Genomic DNA, 12,500 nt, shown 5'->3' with positions numbered 1-12,500 from the left:
GTGAAGGTTAGGGCAGGTTAAGGGCACTGCCGTAGTATAGACATCCCATTTTCTCTCTCTCTCTCTGATATTAATCCAGTTTGATTTATTTCAGATTGTGTTAAGAATATGGAGAAAGACAGACCAAGGCAAGAAGAGGAGGAGGAGGAGGAGGAGGAGGAGAAGGAGGAGGAGGAGGAGGAGGAGGAGGAGGAGGAGGAGGAGGAGGAGGAGGAGGAGGAGGAGGAGGAGGAGGAGGAGGAGGAGGAAGAAAAGAAGATGAGAAGAGGAGAAGAAAAAGAAAAGGTAAGATAATAAATATTGTCATTTTATAAAGTATTTTTTATTTCAATCTCTCTCTCTCTCTCTCTCTCTCTCTCTCTCTCTCTCTCTCTCTCTCTCTCTCTCTCTCTCTCTCTCTCTCTCTCTCTCTCTCTCTCTCTCTCTCTCTCTCTCTCTCCTCCTTTGATTTATCCTCCTCATCCTCCTCCTCCCTATGTAGCTTCTGTGCATGTAGTATAGTAAATGAGTGACCTTGTCATAGGTTGCAAGGCCTTCTGTCACTCGTCTGTCCTATGTATTCTTATGTATTCCTCCTCCTCCTCCTCCTCCTCCTCCTCCTCCTCCTCCTCCTCCCAGTCCTCCTTCTCCTCCCAGTCCTCCTCCTCCTCCCAGTCCTCCTCCTCCTCCTCCTCCTCCTCCTCCCTCCTCCTCCTCCTCCTCCTCCTCCTCCTCCTCCTCCTCCTCCTCCTCCTCCTCCCAGTCCTCCTCCTCCTCCCTCCTCCTCCTCCTCCTCCTCCTCCTCCTCCTCCTCCTCCTCCTCCTCCTCCTCCTCCTCCTCCTCCTCCTCCTCCCAGTCCTCCTCCTCCTCCTCCCAGTCCTCCTCCTCCTCCTCCTCCTCCTCCTCCTCCTCCCAGTCCTCCTCCTCCTCCTCCCAGTCCTCCTCCTCCTCCTCCTCCTCCCAGTCCTCCTCCTCCTCCTCCTCCTCCTCCTCCTCCTCCTCCTCCTCCTCCCAGTCCTCCTCCTCCTCCTCCTCCTCCTCCTCCTCCTCCTCCTCCTCCTCCTCCTCCCAGTGTGACCTTTGTGACCTCTGACGTTTTGCCGCAAGACTCCCTAGACTGCGAGTTCACTGTGAGTTCACTGTGACCCGAGAGGAGGTGGCCACTCAACGCTGAGGTCACACGGCTCCCTTCTTTATGCAGGTCAGTTGTGTGGTGTGTTGTGTGGTGAGGTGTGGTGGTTAGGTTAGGTGGGTTGGGTTGGATTGGGCTGGGTAAGGTTTTGAGGGCATTTTTGAGGCAGTTTGGAGGGTATTTTAAAGATATTTTAGACAGTTTGGCATGTTTTGAGGATATTTTGAGATAATTTTGCATGTTTTGAGGATATTTTAAAAGTTTGACATGTTTTATGCCCATATTGGCATGTTTTGAGGGCATTTTAATATAGTTTGGCAGGTTTATAGGGTATATTAAGACAGTTTGCTGTTTTGAGGGCATTTTAATACAGTTTGGCAGATTTTGAGGGAAATTTAAAAAAGTTTGGCTGGTTTTGAGAGTATAGTAAGACAATTTGGGAGGTTTTGAGGGGAATTGAATACAGTTTGGCAGGTTTTGAGAATCTATTAGACAGTTTGGTGTGTTTTGAGGCCATATGAAGACAGTTTGGCAGGTTTTTTGGCAGGTTTTGAGAATCTATTAAGACAGTTTGGTGTGTTTTGAGGCCATATGAAGACAGTTTGGCAGGTTTTGAGGCCATATGAAGACAGTTTGACAAGTTTTGAGGGCATATTTATGCAGTTTGGCAGATTTTTAGTTCAATTTAAGATAGTTTGGCAGGTTTTGAGGACATTTTAAGACAGAGTTTGGCATGTTTTGAGGGCATATTAAGATTGTGACAATTTGACAGGTTATGAGGGTATTTTAAAATAGTTTGACATATTTGAGAGCATATTGAGACAGTTTGACATATTTGAGGTCATATTGAGACAGTTTGGTGGTATGTTTTGAGGGCATTTTAAGACAAAAAATTTATCATGTTTTGAGGACATTCTAAGACTGGTTGACATGTTTTGATTGCATTTTAAGATAGTTTGGCATGGGTTGAGGTCATTTTAAGACAATTTGACATGTTTTGATTAAGAAAGATATTGGGCATGGGTTGAGGTCATTTTAAGACAATTTGACATGTTTTGATTAAGAAAGATATTGACCAATATTAATTAGCATGTATATATACCTCTAAGACAACGTATACTCAAGCGTTATTTATGTATGGTCCACATTAACGTATGGCTCTGAGACATGGGCGATAAAGAAGAAAGAACATGGTTAATTTCTGTTAAGTTTTTAGTTAAGTTAGGTTGAGTTCAGTTCAGTTTACAAAATAGTGAAGGTGACTCAATGTAAAACAGTGCACCTCTCATTACAGAAAAGTCAAGCCAAGAGTCCCTGGATGCTGCCAAGGAGAGAGACTGCTGCTGGAACACTGCACCAAGCCAAGCCAAGCCAAGCCAAGCCGAGCCACAACACAACATAAGCCTTCTACAACACCTACAGCAAGACAACACCTGGAGCCATGAAGAACAACAGTTAGGATAGATTAGCTAGCAGTTTGGCATTTTTTTTTTTAAGGACATTTTAAGACAAGTTTGGCATGCTTTATGGGGTATTTTAAGACCATTTGGCATGATTTTATGGTATTTTAAGACCATTTGGCATGATTTTGAAAGCATTTGAAGAAAGTTTGACTCAGAGGGAATGAAGAAATATGTGCATTGTTGCTTCTTGTGTGTCAGACAAAGGCCAGACGTTACCCTACGGAACGAGCTCATTATTTCGATCTTCCGATAGGCCTGAGACCAGGCACACAACACACACCGGGACAACAAGGTCACAACTCCTCGATTTACATCCCGTACCTACTCACTGCTAGGTGAACAGGGGCTAACACGTGAAAGGAGACACCCAAATATCTCCACCCGCCCGGGGAATCGAACCCCGGTCACTTCAAAACCAGACATTTTTATCTTTGAATATTTGTTAACTTGAAATATTTTGTTGAAAATTAGTGCAGATCTTTTTATGTTAAGTTGAAAATTATTTAAGTGCCAGTAGCGGCGACGGCGGCACGTATTAGCGGGACGGCAGTGAAGGTCCAATGCGAGGCAGTACCCCACCGCCGAGTAGCGGTAGCCGCGGGGACGGAGGCGCCGGAGTTGGTTGGGTAAGGGAGAGGGGTGGAGTCAATGCAGGCGCAGTGCTAAGCCAGAGTCCTTCTCTGATGGTGCAGGACGCACGGGATCGCTGCAATCACGGCTTCGGATCACCAACTCCTGTAATGGACAAAAATTAACGCCACTTCACGGCCTCAGTCAGCCTCTCACTCGCCCTCCTCGATCGTTATTCCACTTACAACTCCAGTTTACATATACACCCTCCTCCCTCGTTCTCCTCCCAGCGTCTCCCGTGTTACGTAACATCCTGGCCCTTAACCGTCCTAACACTCCCATCCCTTCATTCTCACATCTCCCACGCCATTCTCGGTAAACCACACCACGTCAAACCCCCTCAAACTTCAACCACACCCAATCCTCACACCCACACCATCATCATCTACCTGGTTAGTGGAATCTTCCGTGTCTGCCGTCATCTGTTGGTTCTCGTCGCCAATCCGCCTCCTCACCACACCTGCCTCGCCTCTCATCATCACCCACTCATCCAGCCAGTCTCCCTCAACGGCGGCAGCGGCGGTGGCGGTCGTTAAGAAGCAGCGAGTCCTTTCCCAATCTTGCGTCGGTGGCGGAGGCAGAGGTGTGAGCGTTGTCCGTGAAGTGCAAGGTAGAAGAGGCTCATTACCGCTGTGGAGTCAGGGCCTTTGGATCGTCAACGCCTGTAATGGACAAAAAATAAGCATGAACAAAGCAGTACCTGTTTTACTTGTTCACTAATTATCCCTACAGCTAACATTGCCCTAAACACACTCCTCCACTGCCTCAATCAGCCTTTCACTCTTCATTCTACGTATTCCTACCACCACCACAAAAACATGAACAGCAGTATCTTTTTCACTAATTATCTCTAAATCTAACCCCACATTATCTTAACTCCTTCACTGCCTCGGCTACATATTTTGACCAACACCACACATTCCCTTCACGTCTTCACAGTGCCCTAACTCAGTCAAACACTCGCACCACACCATCCCTTCTGTCTCGACTATTTTATCACACTGTATCCATTCACGCTCACTTCCTCCCAGCCATTCTCAACCTCCCCCACACACACAAACCCTTCCACCCTCCCCACACACACAACCCCTCCCACCGTCACTCGTGAACCTCGAACCATTAAAGTCTGCCTACCACTTAAAGAACTAATTTCATGGTTATATCCCCAAACTTATCGTTATGCTACCACATCTCGCTTCTACTGCACGTACTATTACCTTGAAACACCAGCCTCGTTGCGTTAGGAAATCCTGTCCACGAAAACACCACTTGTTACTACAGCCATTACCCAAATCTATTCTGAACCCACGTTACTCTAACCACACTAGTGAATGAACGACCATCTGCCCCCTATTGACAACTAGACAAGTAAATTTAACACTCGTACGTACCGATGGTTCCTGATACATCCTACATACAGACACAGACATATCTTACAATTAACCTTCCAAAAGACACAGTGCACATCCTGCACATATCCTGTTATCCTTTATCAGTCAACATTCCTAACAACCCTCAAGTTACTGAATAACAACTTCCTATCATCACTGCAGTGTCAACGCACTCAACACCAACACCTATCTATACCTTCACTATTCATTTACATACAAACCACTAATTTCTCCTCCGCTGTGGTGTGGTGTGCTGTGCTGTGGGTTGCTGTGGGGTGGTGTGGTCCGCTAACCTCACATCAGCAGCACGTCACCCCGCCGCACGAAAACCCTCCGTCACGCAGATCAAGCTTCCCGTTGCTGTTCCTGCCGCTGCTGAACGTCAAACCCACGACAAAAGACGAACACTGGGCTGCGTTGACTGGAGGGGCCGCTGGTAGCGTGGTGACTGGAGAGATGTAGCGAGCGTGGTGTCTGGAGTAATACTGGTCCAGGCGCCATTCTGAGCTACTGATGTTGCTTCGTTCTCGTCTCCCGCCCCCCAACCTGCCAATAAGGAAAGAGCAATTTGAGGGCAAACGAGCATATGAACGCTGCCGGTGAACCTAACCACTGGTCCACCATCTGGATATAAACTAGCCACGCTCAATATTTTTTTTTTTTTTTTTTTTTTTTTTACTATGTGAGTTGTCTCAAAATAAAGTTAAAAATAGCTTTGTGGGCAAGCCCACATCCTATCTTTTCTCCTACTGTTTTTTCACCCCTTCTGTTCCCACCCTCTTAAAAAAATAAATAAATAACTCCTTCCAAACTAACCATTACACACACTCAATTGCATATACTTGTTTTATCAATCATTCTCATCTTCCGTGTAGTACTTATAATAATATAGGATCTTTTTTATCATTTTGTTGTAACATTTTGAAGCTTCCTTCGTAGTAAATGATTATGATAGATAATAATTCTCTCTCTCTCTCTCTCTCTCTCTCTCTCTCTCTCTCTCTCTCTCTCTCTCTCTCTCTCTCTCTCTCTCTCTCTCTCTCTCTCTCCAAGTGAACCCTGCCTGTAAATCAACGAATAAAGATTAAAAAAGCGTATCATTAACGGGAAATTGAGCATAATAGATGATAATAATTCTCTCTCTCTCTCTCTCTCTCTCTCTCTCTCTCTCTCTCAGGTAAACCCTGCCTCCAAATCAAGGAATAAAAGAAAATAAAAAAAAAATAGTAAAAACGTATCATTAACGGAAAATTGATTAAGATAATAATTCCTCTCTCTCTCTCTCTCTCTCTCTCTCTCTCTCTCTCTCTCTCTCTCTTTCATGACTCCCTCCAAGTAAACCCTGCCAGCAAATCGACGAAAAAACAAAACAAAACGTATCATTAACGGAAAATTTATTATGATAGATAATAATTCTCTCTCTCTCTCTCTCTCTCTCTCTCTCTCTCTCTCTCTCTCTCTCTCTCTCTCTCCAAGTGAACCATGCCTGCAAATCAACGAACCAATATTAAAAAAAAAAATGAAGAGTAAAAAATGTATCATGAACGGATCACTTTTCTAAGGAAGCTTCAATTTAATTAAGTTGTAATGACGAAAATTCAATAAGTTAGAAGAATGACTGAGACGGAGGGAGGTGGAGAAGGAATTAGGAGGCAAACTAGTAGTGGCTGACACGAGTGAATGGCTAGCTAACCCTTTCAGTACCGTGACACATTACGATATCCATGCTCTACGCTTACTACTTGGTGATTTTATACAGCTTCAGAAACTTAAGATAGTGAAGACTGTGGCCATTAACGAGTGGTGATGAAGTTTGTGCAATTGTTAGCCAGTCAGGCAGTTAAGCAGGAGCGATGAGCCATTAAGCTACCTCTCTTAATTAACCCCTTCAGTACTGGGACACGTTTTTACCTTGAGATTTGTGCACGGTTAGACCATTTTGTTGACATACCTAGGGACTTTGGAGGTCACCAGGTTAATGACCTGCAGGGGTGAAGCTGGTGAACTCTGCTTCTTTGAATAATTACACCGCCAGTAATAGGCGATTGTAGTGATGATGATAATGATATGATGATGATGATGATGGTGATGGTGACAATATAGTAGTAGTAGTAGTAGTAGTAGTAGTAAAATAACAATATTAAATAAATAAATAAGATAAAAATAGTAGTAGTAGAAGTAGTACAATAATAATAATAATAATAAACAATAACAATAATAATAAAAAATAAATAATAACAATAATAATAATGATAATAACAATAATAATAATAACAATAACAACCACTAACAATAACAATCACTAATGACACAACAATCAGGCGATGAGAATAAAGGTGAGGGCAGTCAGTTACAAAAGAAAAATTGGTAAGATGAACAGCCAGCCTATCTATGACAATATGTGTATGTGAAGGTTACCTATACTGCTGACTTGGAGGGAGTTACCAGCGGGGGGTGGGGAGAGAAAAAACTGGCGGAGAATACTGAAAACACCTAATTTCATAGGGAGTGTTCATATTGTTCAAATGTAATGATGTGTGAAGGTTCCCAGTTTAGATTAGTGGAAGTAAATGACAGAACCAGGATGTTCAGTGTAGCGTCTATAGAAGCGAGGGTACAGTTGAGTGTCATTGAAGAAGACGAGATAATTGGTGGTAAGCTTTTGTGTGTGTGTGTGTGTGTGTGTGTGTGTGTGTGTGTGTGTGTGTGTGTGTGTGTGTGTGTGTGTGTGTGTGTGTGTGTGTGTGTGTGTGTGTCCAGTTGATAGATAGATGGACCAGTCAGCTTGTTAAGGTACTCAACAATATTAACCTGAAAAAATGACAGTACAGTGTGTATGTACGTACGTGTGTATGTACGTACGTGTGTGTACGTACGTGTGTGTGTGTGTGTGTCTGACTTTGTGTCTGTCTGTTTTTCCGTGTGTGTGTGTGTGTGTGTGTGTGTGTGTGTGTGTGTGTGTGTGTCTGTCTGTCTGTCTGTCTGTGTGTGTGTGTGTGTGTGTCTGTCTGTGTGTGTGTCTGTGTGTGTGTGTGTGTGTGCACACACACACACACACACACACACCGCTTAGTGTAGTGGTTAGCACGCTCAATTCACAATCGAGAGGGCCGGGTTCGAGTCCCGGCGCGGCGAGGCAAATGGGCAAGCCTCTTAATGTGTAGCTCTGTTCACCTAGCAGTAAATAGGTACGGGATGTAACTCGAGGGGTTGTGACCTCGCTTTCCCGGTGTGTGGAGTGTGTTGTGGTCTCAGTCCTACCCGAAGATCGGTCTATGAGCTTTGAGCTCGCTCCGTAATGGGGAAGACTGGCAGACGATCGTGGTGAATTACACACATTTTCATACTGGCATGCGTACAAGCACATACATAGGCATTCACTCAGGCAAAACAACTTTACTATTTATACATATGGGTACAAAACATGATTTATAGTGGGCCTCACGGCAACTAAAGGGGCCCGCAGATGGCAGCTGCGTTGCCCCGCGCTACGGCGTGTGTGTGTGTGTGTGTGTGTGTGTGTGTTAATGTCATTCTGCGTGCGTATGCTTGCGTGCGTGTGAGTGAGAAAGAGCAGAATGTGTTTATGTAAGTTTGTGTGTGAGTATGTCAGTGTGTGTGTGTGTGTGTGTTTGAATGTGTGTCTCAGGGCTTATGCCTGTGTGCGTGTGCGTGCTTGCAGGCAGAAGTGTGTGTGTGTGTGTCTTAGTGTTTATGCCTGTGTGTGTGTGAGTGCTTGCAGGCAGAAGTGTGTGTGTGTGTGTGTGTTTGTATGTCTGAATGTGAGTCTGCGTGCAGATGCATGTGTGTTTATGCGTGCGGGCAGAACTACGTGTGTGTGTGTGTGTGTGTGTGTGTGTGTGTGTGTGTGTGTGTGTAATTCACCTCGGTCGCCTGCTAGTCACCCAGCCACTCTTCCCCATTACGGAGCGAGCTCAGAGCTCATAGACCTATCTTCGGGTAGGACTGAGACCACAACACACTCCACACACCGGGAAAGCGAGGCCACAATCCCTCGAGTTACATCCCGTACCTATTTACTGCTAGGTGAACAGGGGCTACACATTAAGAGGCTTGCCCATTTGCCTTGCCGCCTCCGGGACTCGAACCCGGACCCTCCCGAGTGTGAGTCGAGCCTGCTAACCACTACACTACGCGGTGTGTGTGTGTGCGCGCGCGCGCGCGCGTGTGTGTTTGTGAGGATGTATCTGCTTGTGTATGCGTGCGTGAGTGCGTAAAGAACTGCGTGTTTGTCTCTCTCTCTCTCTCTCTCTCTCTCTCTCTCTCTCTCTCTCTCTCTCTCTCTCGGTTCCCGTACATGTATCAAGCTAATATAAGAGAGGGTAGCGTAACGTGAAACTAATACAGATTGGGTAGGGTAACGCCTTTCCCGCGCCATCTATTGCTCCTTAATCAAACTAATAGAAGAAGAGGGTTGTAAGGCCACACCCGCGCCATCTATTGGCGTTATATAAAACTAACATAAGAGTGGGTAGTGTGTTGCCTCTCCAGCTCGATCTATTGGCGGTAAACGAAACTAATATTAGAGAGAGAGAGAGAGAGAGAGAGAGAGAGAGAGAGAGAGAGAGAGAGAGAGAGAGAGAGAGAGAGAGAGAGATTTAACCTTATAAAAAGACAATATTCTTATTTTACCTTATGTTTTTTTCTCTTAATTCCTTCCTTCCTTATGTTCCTCTTCTCATCTTCCTCTATCTCTTCCTTCCTTCATCCTCCTCCTCTACCTGTTCTTCTCGTACGTTGGTCTGTGTTTCTCCATATCTTAACACAATCTGAAATAAATCAAACTGGATTAATGATAACTGTCTTAAAACTGAACACTAAGGAAGAAACTATGTCTACAACTGTCAAGTTATTAAGAGCTGTCCAACTGTAGAAGGAAAATATGTCTGACTGACTGACTGTCTTGCTGGCTGACTGGCCGGCTGGGTGTGTGGTTAACTGATTGGCTGACTGACTGACTGGCTGGCTGGCTGGGTGGCTTGGTGACATCTGTGCAATGATCCTCTTCCTTGTTTTTCTTGTCTTTGAGCCAGTGTATTTGTGCAATGTGGAAGAGAAACACTGACATTAGAGCAGTGAGGAAGTTGGCAATACTTACAAGAAAAAGGTGGTTCCATTTCACAGTTACTTGACATTTAGGAGGTGACACTTACACCACCAGTCTTATAACACACACACACACACACACACACACACACACACACACACACACACACACACACACCTACTACTACTCTGCCTGAGATAATGGCATTTTCTTTTTTTTCAATTTCGTAAAGATTCCTGTTGAAATGTTGACATACAGTGAGTAAAGCATGTTATTTCCTTTTGTTTGGTGACTGATGGACATAAAAAAAAATTCGGAACAAAATATTAAAAAGCTTAATAGCAAAGTGTGGATTACATTTCTAAGAATTAAGAAAACAATTGCCAAAATAATGATGACACTGCCTAAATGCTGTGATGCTGAAATAATTAACAGCACTGCAAAGATAATGATGCTCTGAGGCTGAAATAATTAAGGTAATGATGGTAATGATGCTGTGATGCTGAAATAATGAACAGCACTGCATAGATAATGATGCTGTAGAAATCAACACACAATCTTCTGGAGGAGGAGGAGGAGGAGGAGGAGGAGGAGGAGGAGGAGGAGGAGGAAGAGAAAAGAGAGAGAGAGAGAGAGAGAGAGAGAGAGAGAGAGAGAGAGAGAGAGAGAGAGAGAGAGAGAGAGAGATTTAACCTTATAAAATGACAATATTCTTATTTTACCTTATATTTTTTTCTCTTAATTCCTTCCTTCCTTGTGTTCCTCTTCTCATCTTCCTCTATCTCTTCCTTCCTTCCTCCTCCTCCTCGACCTGGTCTTCTCGTACGATGGTTTGTATTTCTCCATATCTTAGCACAATATGAAATAAATCAAACTTGATGAATAATAACAGTTTTAAAACATACCAAACTCTGAAAATGCCATGAAAACATGCCAAACTAAATTAATATGCACTTAAAACATACCAAATTGTGTTGTAATGCCCTCAAAACATACGCAACCATCTTAAAATGCCCTCAAAACATACAAAATTGCCTTAATATGTCCTCAATACAAGCCAGACTGTCTTAAAATGCACTCAAAGTGTGCCAAATTGTCTTAAAGTGCTCTAAAGCATGTCAAACTACCTTAAAATTATATCAAAACATGCCAAAATACCTAAAAATGTCAGTAAAACATACTAAAATGTCTTATAATGCCCTGAAAACATCCCAAATTCTCTCAGAAGAAATACAAACTGTCTTATAATGCTCTCAAAGCAAGCCAAACTATGTTTAAATGCCTTTAAAACATGTCAAACTGTGTTAAAATGCCTTTAAAACATGTCAAACTGTCAAAAAATGTCTTCAACACATGCCAAACTGTCTCAAAATGCCTTTAAAATATATATGTTAAACTGTTTTAAAATGTCTTCAAAGCAAGCCAAACTGTTGCAAAACTGTGTGTGTGTGTGTGTGTGTGTGTGTGTGTGTGTGTGTGTGTGTGAGAATGTGACCCTGCGTACGTATGCGTGCGTGCGTTTATGTGCGTGCTGGCAGAACAGCATCTTTGTGTGTGTGTGTGTGTGTGTGTGTGTGTGTGTGTGTGTGTGTGTGTGTGTGTGTGTGTGTGTGTGTGTGTGTGTGTGTGTGTGTGTGTGTGAGACTGCGTGCGTATGCGTGCGTGCGGGCAGAATTTAATCTGTGTGCGAGTGAAAGTGAGTGTATGCGCATGCGTGCGTGAGTGTGGGTGCGTGCCGGTATTCGTATATACGTGTGTGTGTGTGTGTGTGTGTGTGTGTGTGTGTGTGTGTGTGTGTGTGTGTGTGTGTGTGTGTGTGTGTGTGTGTGTGTGTGTGTGTGTGTGTGTGTGTGTGTGTGTTGTGTGTGTGTGTGTGTGTGTGTGTGTGTGTGTGTGTGTGCGTTTTGTGTGTGTGTGTGTGTGTGTGTGTGTGTGTGTGTGTGTGTGTGTGTGTGTGTGTGTGTGTGTGTGTGTTTCTATGTGTGCATATATGTGAGAATGTTAGTCTGCGTGCGTATGCGTGCGTTCGTCTGCATGCGTAAGGGCTTTGAGAGTGTGTGTGTGTGTGTGTGTGTGTGTGTGTGTGTGTGTGTGTGTGTGTGTGTGTGTGTGTGTGTGTGTGTGTATTCACCTAGTTGTATTCACCTAGTTATAATTTTACAGGGCCTGGGTATTATACTCGTGTGGCCCCGTCTCCATATCTACACACATCCAACTTTCTTTTAAAACTATGCACACTCCTCGCTGACACCACCTCCTCACTCAAACCATTCCACACCTCCACACATCTTTGTGGGAAACTATATTTCTTCACATCCTTCAAGCATATTCCCTTGGCTATCTTTTTACTATGCGATCTCGTAGTTCTATTTAAGTTTTCCTCTCTCAACATCATTTGCTCATTATCCACTTCATCCAGTCCGTTCAACAGTTTATAAACCTGTATTAAATCTCCTCTTTCTCTTCTTTGTTCCAAGGTAAGCAAATTCATTTCTTTTAATCTCTCCTCATAGGTCATTTCTGCCAATTCCGGAACCATTTTGTTGCCATTCTCTGCAATCTCTCCAACTTCCTTATATGCTTCTTTTTATAAGGGGACCAAACCACTCCAGCATATTCCAATCTTGGTCTAATTACCGTACTAATTAATTTCTTCATCATATCTTTATCCATATAATGGAAGGCTAATCCAATATTTTTATCAAATTATACGTTTCTCCAAACATCTTATCAATATGAGCCTCAAACTGCCCATGGTCTTGTATTATCACTCCCAAATCCTTTTCCTTTTCCACCTTTTTCAACACTACTTCTTCACCCATCTTATATGACCCTC

At 43.8% G+C, this 12,500-nt stretch overlaps 2 long non-coding RNA genes across 6 annotated transcripts in view; one reads left to right on the top strand and one right to left on the bottom strand.

Moving 5' to 3' along the window:
* Positions 1-975: 975 nt before the first annotated feature.
* Positions 976-5,310, top strand: LOC123520776. The gene is made up of 2 exons (XR_006679377.1): positions 976-1,181; positions 2,407-5,310. It is a non-coding gene; the product is annotated as an uncharacterized LOC123520776 (long non-coding RNA).
* The window catches only part of LOC123520775, a 12,369-nt gene continuing 2,914 nt past the window's right edge, over positions 3,046-12,500 (bottom strand). The window contains exons 2-6 of one of the 5 annotated variants that reach the window (XR_006679373.1): positions 10,387-10,512; positions 9,513-9,678; positions 9,250-9,386; positions 4,818-5,142; positions 3,046-3,867 (exon numbers count right to left, since the gene is read on the bottom strand). This is a non-coding gene — a long non-coding RNA (uncharacterized LOC123520775). Of the gene's footprint in view, positions 3,868-4,813; positions 5,143-9,249; positions 9,387-9,512; positions 9,679-10,386; positions 10,513-12,500 lie in introns of all 5 variants that reach the window. The other 4 variants (XR_006679375.1, XR_006679374.1, XR_006679372.1 and 1 more) reach the window with 4 other exon arrangements.

This window comes from Portunus trituberculatus, chromosome 47, assembly GCF_017591435.1.
Source record: "Portunus trituberculatus isolate SZX2019 chromosome 47, ASM1759143v1, whole genome shotgun sequence".
NCBI lineage: Eukaryota > Metazoa > Arthropoda > Malacostraca > Decapoda > Portunidae > Portunus > Portunus trituberculatus.
Note: the sequence above shows the minus strand (reverse complement) of the source record. Positions and strands in the feature narration are given on the sequence as shown.